The sequence below is a fragment of the Pediculus humanus genome, genomic scaffold, assembly GCF_000006295.1.
Source record: "Pediculus humanus corporis 1103172107770 genomic scaffold, whole genome shotgun sequence".
Lineage (NCBI taxonomy): Eukaryota > Metazoa > Arthropoda > Insecta > Psocodea > Pediculidae > Pediculus > Pediculus humanus.
In genome coordinates, this window is record NW_002987368.1 from 100,170 (window position 1) to 107,441 (window position 7,272).

Below are 7,272 nucleotides of genomic sequence, written 5' to 3' on the forward strand. Positions count from 1 at the left end.
TCTGACACGATTTTTATTAATAATAATAAAAATTCAACGAAAATTTTTTTTTATATTTTTTTATTAACGTAAAAATAATTCGAAAAATTTATTATTATATTTATTATAATATTTATTATTATTATTATTATTATTATTATTATTATTATTATTATTATTATTATTATTATTATTATTATTATTAACAAATAAAAATTTTAAATAAAATAAAAAAAACGTTTTTCATTAAAAAAAAAATAAAACACCCGGTTGATAATATAAAAATCCTAATTAAAAAAAATTTTTAATTAATCATTGTATAGTTATTGTCATTATTATTATTATTATTTTTATTTTTAAACACGACAGCCTTCTAAAAATTGTATTATTATTATTATTACTAGAAGGAAAAGGAGGAAAAAAAATTTAACGAACTTTGTAAACGTCACATTTAATTCTTTTGTTTAGTTTTTCTTTTTTTTTTGTCACGTATTTTATAGTCTTAATAAAACGAAAGTAAAGTTGTTTCCTTTTTTCCTTCTGAACACCTTCTAAAGGATTTCAGTATATACATAAATACGTAAAATATTATTATTATTATTATTATTAGCATCATTTTCACTCATGATCGCGAAAATTCGTTTTAATATTTGTCGGAGCTTTTTCAACCGATCCCCAAGGAATTCGAGTAATACTGCATGACTGATGTATAGGTTTCGTCTCGTTATAACCTATGACGTCATATTAATTCTTGTGTGATTATCTCATTTTGGGCCTCAGTCAGTGACTGAGAGATCTGTGAAGTGTCCAGGAACTGGAGAAGGAAGATTCACAACCTTGCCAGGAGCTGATTCAGGTTGGCATTGAACAAGATTTGCCTTTTGGTTCTTCTGTCTTTATCTTATTTCATTTTGCTCTATTATTATTATTATTATTATTATTATTTTTCATTTTCAATCAGGACAATGTTTGTCGAAATCCATTTATATTCCAGGTTTCTCAACACTTCTCATCTTTCAGGAATAAATGCTTTAAATATCAAACTTATAGGTTTCGCCTTTTTCTATAAAAACCTTCATCGTCCATCTTGTTAGATGAGAACCAAGTACTTCTAGAAGAATTAAAAATCCTAAAAATCTTCGTTATGTTGTCTAAAAACGACAGAAGAATTATTTTCGATTCCGTCATTGTTTGAAATCAACGACGCGTAATGTTTCCAAGCGACAATCATCCATCCGAGTACTAATATCGTACGATATTACTTAACCCATAATAAAACTGGTACATCCATCACCAGTTGACTTTTATTATTATTATTATTATTATTATTATTATTATTATTATTATTATTATTATTATTATTATTATTACTTTGGAACGCGACAAATTCCACAGACTCATCCTCAAACGACCGATTCCTTAAAAAAAAATAATTGATATTAAATATCGATGGCGAACTACTTGTAAAATTTTGTCTAAAAATAAATAAGGCGTCCCACGCAAAAAAATATCATTATTATTATTATTATAGATCGATTACGTCATTAACATGTCGTCGTATGTTCAATCGGTCAATATGGTTGTTATTTTTTTTTTTTTTTTTTTTTAACGGAGACAAAATGGTCGATCGAGGAAAAGGCCAAGGTAGTGCAACTATGTATACGAAAGTTATTATTAATTACAAAATCCGGGTTATTTATTTAATAAGATTTTATTAACAATAATTTATTAACCTCATAAATATCACTATTTATGTATTTATGTATGTATATTTATATGTATACGTATTATTAATTAATGGCATCGGATTTTATTGATTATAATTTAAAAAACCATAAAAAAAAAAAATTTTATTTATTACTTTTCGTTTAAATAAATAAATAAATAAACGTCATAAATAAATTTAAATTGCCAAACTCATTCGTTATTAATAATAATAATAATAATGATAATAATAGTTGTTTGTTTTTTTTTATCTACAAAAAAAAAAAATTTATCGATGAATTTATTAATTTAAAAAAAAAAGAAAAGAAAATTCATGAAATGATTGGCAATGATATTTGTTTTCTTTTGCTTTTTGTTAAATTTTAACCTTTGACCTTTTATAAAAGATTTTATCGTGTTATTATTATTATTTTTTATTAATTTTACATAGGTTAATGATGAATATATATATATATATATATATATATATATATATATATATATAGATGAATGAAATTTTTTTTTTTTCTCTCTTCAAAAATTCAAATTTCTTTGGTTATTATTATTATTATTATCATTATTATTATTATTATTTTACACGAGAAGCATAAACAAATATAAGAAGATGAAGAAGAGGAACAAGACCAACGATCACGTTTTTGATTATGTTAAAGAAAAAAAAAATCAAGATTGTATTTGTGTAGTTTTTTTCTCTTCTTCTTCATCTTCTTCTTCTTCTTCCGCTAATCCGGGTCATCAGGGTCAACCGGGTTACCAACAACACAACAAGGCCGGATTACTCACGTATGTTTTTATTATGTTACGAATGCGATAAGGAAAAGGTTAACGTTAATTAACTTAAAATCCTTTTCTTTAATAATTTTTCGAAATCTATCGAATTCGATTCGTAGAAAAAAAAAAAGAAAAAATTTACTACCTTTACTACCAGGTTAATTGTTTGTTTGTTGTTGTTGTTGTTGTTGCGGTAATAATTGTTATCAATCATATTATCCGCATTGATAAAATTTCAAACTCATTGGAAAATGTGTCGAAACAAAAAAATTTATCGATTGTTTTTAAATTGGATTTTATAAAAAATTTATATTTCCGTTTCCGGTATAAAATTTTCACTAAAATTCCAAATAAAATTTTTAAAAAAATTTTTAAACGATGATAATAATGATATTTTATTTTTAAAACGGGAAAATGTTTTCGTTACCCTTGATCAGGACGTTTGTTGCTTGTTTGTTCGTTTGTTTGGTTTTTGAATGAGAAAATATAAACCGTTAATAGACAAAGATCTTAAAAATTTTCTTTTTTTTAATTAGTAATACGATTTAAACAATCTCTTTAAGATATTTTATTACTTTTTTTGTTTGTTTGTTTGTTTGTTTAACTTATTAGTATTTATTTATTATTTAAATTTAACGTTTGAATTAACCGTTTGTTAGTTTTTTGAACTTTTTTTTTTTACTCGCGCACATACAAAATAAATAAATAAAAGGAAATTAACTGCTTGTTATTTTCTAACAATATAATTGTCACAACAAACGAATAAAAAACGAAATTTGTAAAATTTCAAACAAACAAAAAAGTAATAATAATAATAATTCTATTGTCCGGTTAGAAAAATTAATTAATCGTTGTGGAAAAATTTTCCGAATCAATTTTTTTTTTTGAAAACAATGGATTCTTTGTCTTAATATTATTAATAAACTTCTTTGATTTATTATTATTATTATTATTATTATTTGATTCTTTCTTGTTGTTTGTTGGATAAAATCTAAAATCTAACGTCGTCGTTTCATTGTATTTCCGGTTTTTTAACATATATTTATGTTTGTGAATACATAAGAGTCCGCCATTTTGGTTTATAATTGATTTAAAATGATTTATTTCTTTTACTGTCTCTCTCTCTCTCTCTCGTTTTTGTCTTCTTTGTCTCTTTCTCTCTCTCTCTCTGTCTCTTACTCTCTCTCTCTCCCACAATTCATTCATATTTTCACGATAGACCAGTGATAAAATCATTTTCTCTTCTCCCGATTTAAGTTTCCAGAAAAACTTTAAATTTTCTTCTAATATTTTAAAAGGTCAAAGTTTAATATGAGCATTTAAAAAGAAATTCATTTCCGGTTATTCTGATTTCTCACCCGATTATTATTATTATTATTTTTCGTTTATAATGTCAAAAAAAATGACGGCTTAAATATTATTAAAATGCAAAATTAAGAAAAAGAGCATAATAATAAACATTTATTTTTTGTTTTGCGTAGTATTTCCGGTTTTATTTCCGCCGTCGTATTATAATTATTATTATTATTTTTTTTTTTTTAAACTTTTCCCTCGGGATGAAATGACGGCGCGCGGTTTGCGTGAACCGACAATTTTTTTTAATTAGAATAAATTTATTTATTTTTTTTTTGTATGAATGAAATTATATATTTTAAGTTCAAATTTTTGACTTCCACCTCGGAAAAGAAATTTTTTTTTTTCTTTTCCATATTTGTTGTTTTTATTGTTTTATTATTATTATTATTATTAATAAAAATTTCTATTATTTCCGCTAATCCGAATTATTAAACGTCGAAAAAGATAAATTTTAATTGAGGAGGGGGGGAAACTTTGGTGGTTTTCCAACTTTCACTTGTCTTCCAAAAGGAGGCATCATTCATTATACGTATTAATCATCTCGTCATACCCCACGTCATTCATTCATTCATTCATTCATTTATTCATTTTTTAAAATTTTAAACGAATTTCATTATTTCTTTTGAACGTATTTAATTTTAACCTTCTTAACCGAAAGGCAGCGAAAGAAAATAAAGAGAGAAAAAGAGTTTGTGTGTGTGTTTGAAAGAGAGGTAACGGATAGAGAAGAAGAAAAAAAAGAAAATAGAGAGAGTGAGACGTAGGTAAATAGATATATTAATAGATTGGAAGAAAAAAACAGAAAAAAAGAGAGAAATGAAAGGGAAAAAGAGAGAGACAGAGAATGTGTGTGGAGGGAAGGAAACAGATGGAGAAAGAGCAAAAAGGTAGGACAAAAAGGTATAGATAGATAGATAGGTAAGTCGATTGATAGATAGAGAGAGATAGAAAGTAAGAGAGAGAGAAAGAGAGAGAGGAAATTAAATTTTAATTTTGGTAATAAATTAATAGTTTAAATAAATTTTCTCATCAAATTTTCTCATCAAATTTTCTCCAAAATTTTCATCATTCTCGTAATAGAATTACCAAAAAAAAAAAAAAATTTTTTTTTTACTTTTATTTTTCTTTCCTTTTTTTTTTAAAAAAAAATATATATTACGTCACAAAACAAAATAAAGTAAAAAAAAACTGGAAAATCGTGGAAAAAGAAAATTTTTAACGTTGAAAATAAAAACGCTCGAGAAAAAAAAAAACAAAATTTTTTTTTTTCTTTTAATGAAGGATTCGATTACATTTAAAAGGTTTTTATGAACAAACAAACAAAAAATAAAATAAAAAATAAAAAGCTTTCGCGGGGAGGGGGGTGGGAGTTGATTAACACGGGGAAGGGGAGGAGTCGGGGTAAAAGAAATTAAAAGGATGAAATCGTTTTTATGACGTGTATAGATATATATATACACACATTAAAGTTTTCCCTTTTTTTTTTTTTTAAAGTTAATTAAAAACTATTTTACCGTTAATTAAAATTTATTAATATAAATAAATAATGTTTATTTTTTTTATACGGAAAAGTAACAAGTAACCATTTTGTCTCTTTTTTTTCCTTTTTTCCTTTAAAGTTAAAAATTTTTTTTTCTGTTTTCACATTTAAATTATTACCAAAGCGAGATTTACCATTTACATAAAGAGAATTTTTATCATCACTTTTAATTATTACCGTAATTTTTTTTTATTTTACATAAAAAAATATGACGTCACAAAACAAAATGACTCTTTTTAATATTTATAAAAAGGCGGGAAAAGGTTGTTGTTTTTGCTTTACTTTTCCTTATTTTCCCTCCTCCCGTTCGTTATATATTTCGAGTGAAATTTGTTTTAACCTTTTTTTTGTATCAATTTAAAAAAAAATGGCGCGAAAAAGGTTGTTGTTGTTAAAAGGGTAAACAAACGAAGGTGGGAATGGGGGTAAAAAAAAATTTTTTTTTACTTTAATTTAATTTAATTTTAAAATAATATTTATTAAAAGTTTTTCTTGTTTGAAGAAGAAGAAGAAGAACTTTCGAGAAGGAAATTGATTCGTCTGGAAATTTTTAAATTTTTTTAATTATAAGCAATAAAAAAAAAGAAAAAGTTTAATTTTATTAAATGTTAACAAAACTCAAACAAAAAATAGGAAAAAAATCCGTTGAAAACAAAAATGGCGCCAGAATAAATTTAAATTTTTCGTTTGTTTTTGCTTTAAATATTACAGGTAATTTTTTTTTTTTATATATTTCAACGGTTGTCATCCTTTATCATGTCTTCCCTCTTTCCTCTCCCCCCGTTAATTAATCGATCCCTTAATTTAAAATTAATAAAAAATTTAATTTAATAAATAAAATAAAATTTTAAAAAATTGAAACTTAATGGAAAAAAAAAAATCGAAATAATCGATCACGATCGCAATCGATTCGATAATTATTTACTAAAAGTATGAGTGAAAAGGAAAAAAAAGGAAAAAAAAGGAAAAAAAGGTTTTCACTACTCATTGAAAATAATACAAAAGCGAACCTTTTTTCAAATGTAAAAGAAAAAAAATTTTCTCGCGTGAAATTCATCTACAAAATAATAATAATATTACTAATAATATTACTAATAGTTTTTAAAATAAATAAATGAAAGAAGCGAAAAGTAATAATAATAATAATTATCATTATCACCATCATCATCATCATTTTGGTGTCAAAGGTTAAATGAAAATAAAATAATCAAGAGTTTCAATTAATTTAATAAAAAAAAATTTTATTTCATTTTATTTTTTTCAATGGAAATTTTTAAAATAACGTTAGTACAATTATTATTATTATTATTATCATTATCATCGTCATCATCATTATTATTATTATTATTATTATAAAATATTTTTTGTTTTTTTTTTTTTTTTTTTTTTTTTTTTTTTAAATGGGACGGAATCAAATTAAAATTAAAAATTTTTTTCCTCTTTTTTTTCCTTTTTTTTTTTTTTCTTATATATATAAATTTTTTCCTTTGACGCTAATTTTTTAGTTACCTTTGAAATTTTACCTTTTACTTACGATGTCACCTAAAGCTTAAAAAATAATAATAATAATAATGATAATAATAATTTTTTTTCAAGTTGGTAAATATAATAAAATATCGAATAACTAACTAACTAACTAACTCTTTTATTAATTTTTTACTTCGTATTAATCAAGAGAGAAAAAGAGAGAGAGAGTGGGGGAGGGGGAAAAATGGCGGAAAAAAATGTCACCATTTTGTTAATGGTTTTTAATAAAAAAAAAAATAATAATAATTTCTTTTTGTTTTTTTTTATACGTTAAGAAAAAAAAAATATTAAATTTCTGTCAGAGAGAAAAAAAACGTTACTTTTATCACTACTTAGTCTTATTTATTACGTTTTTACTTTTTGTTGTTTATTTA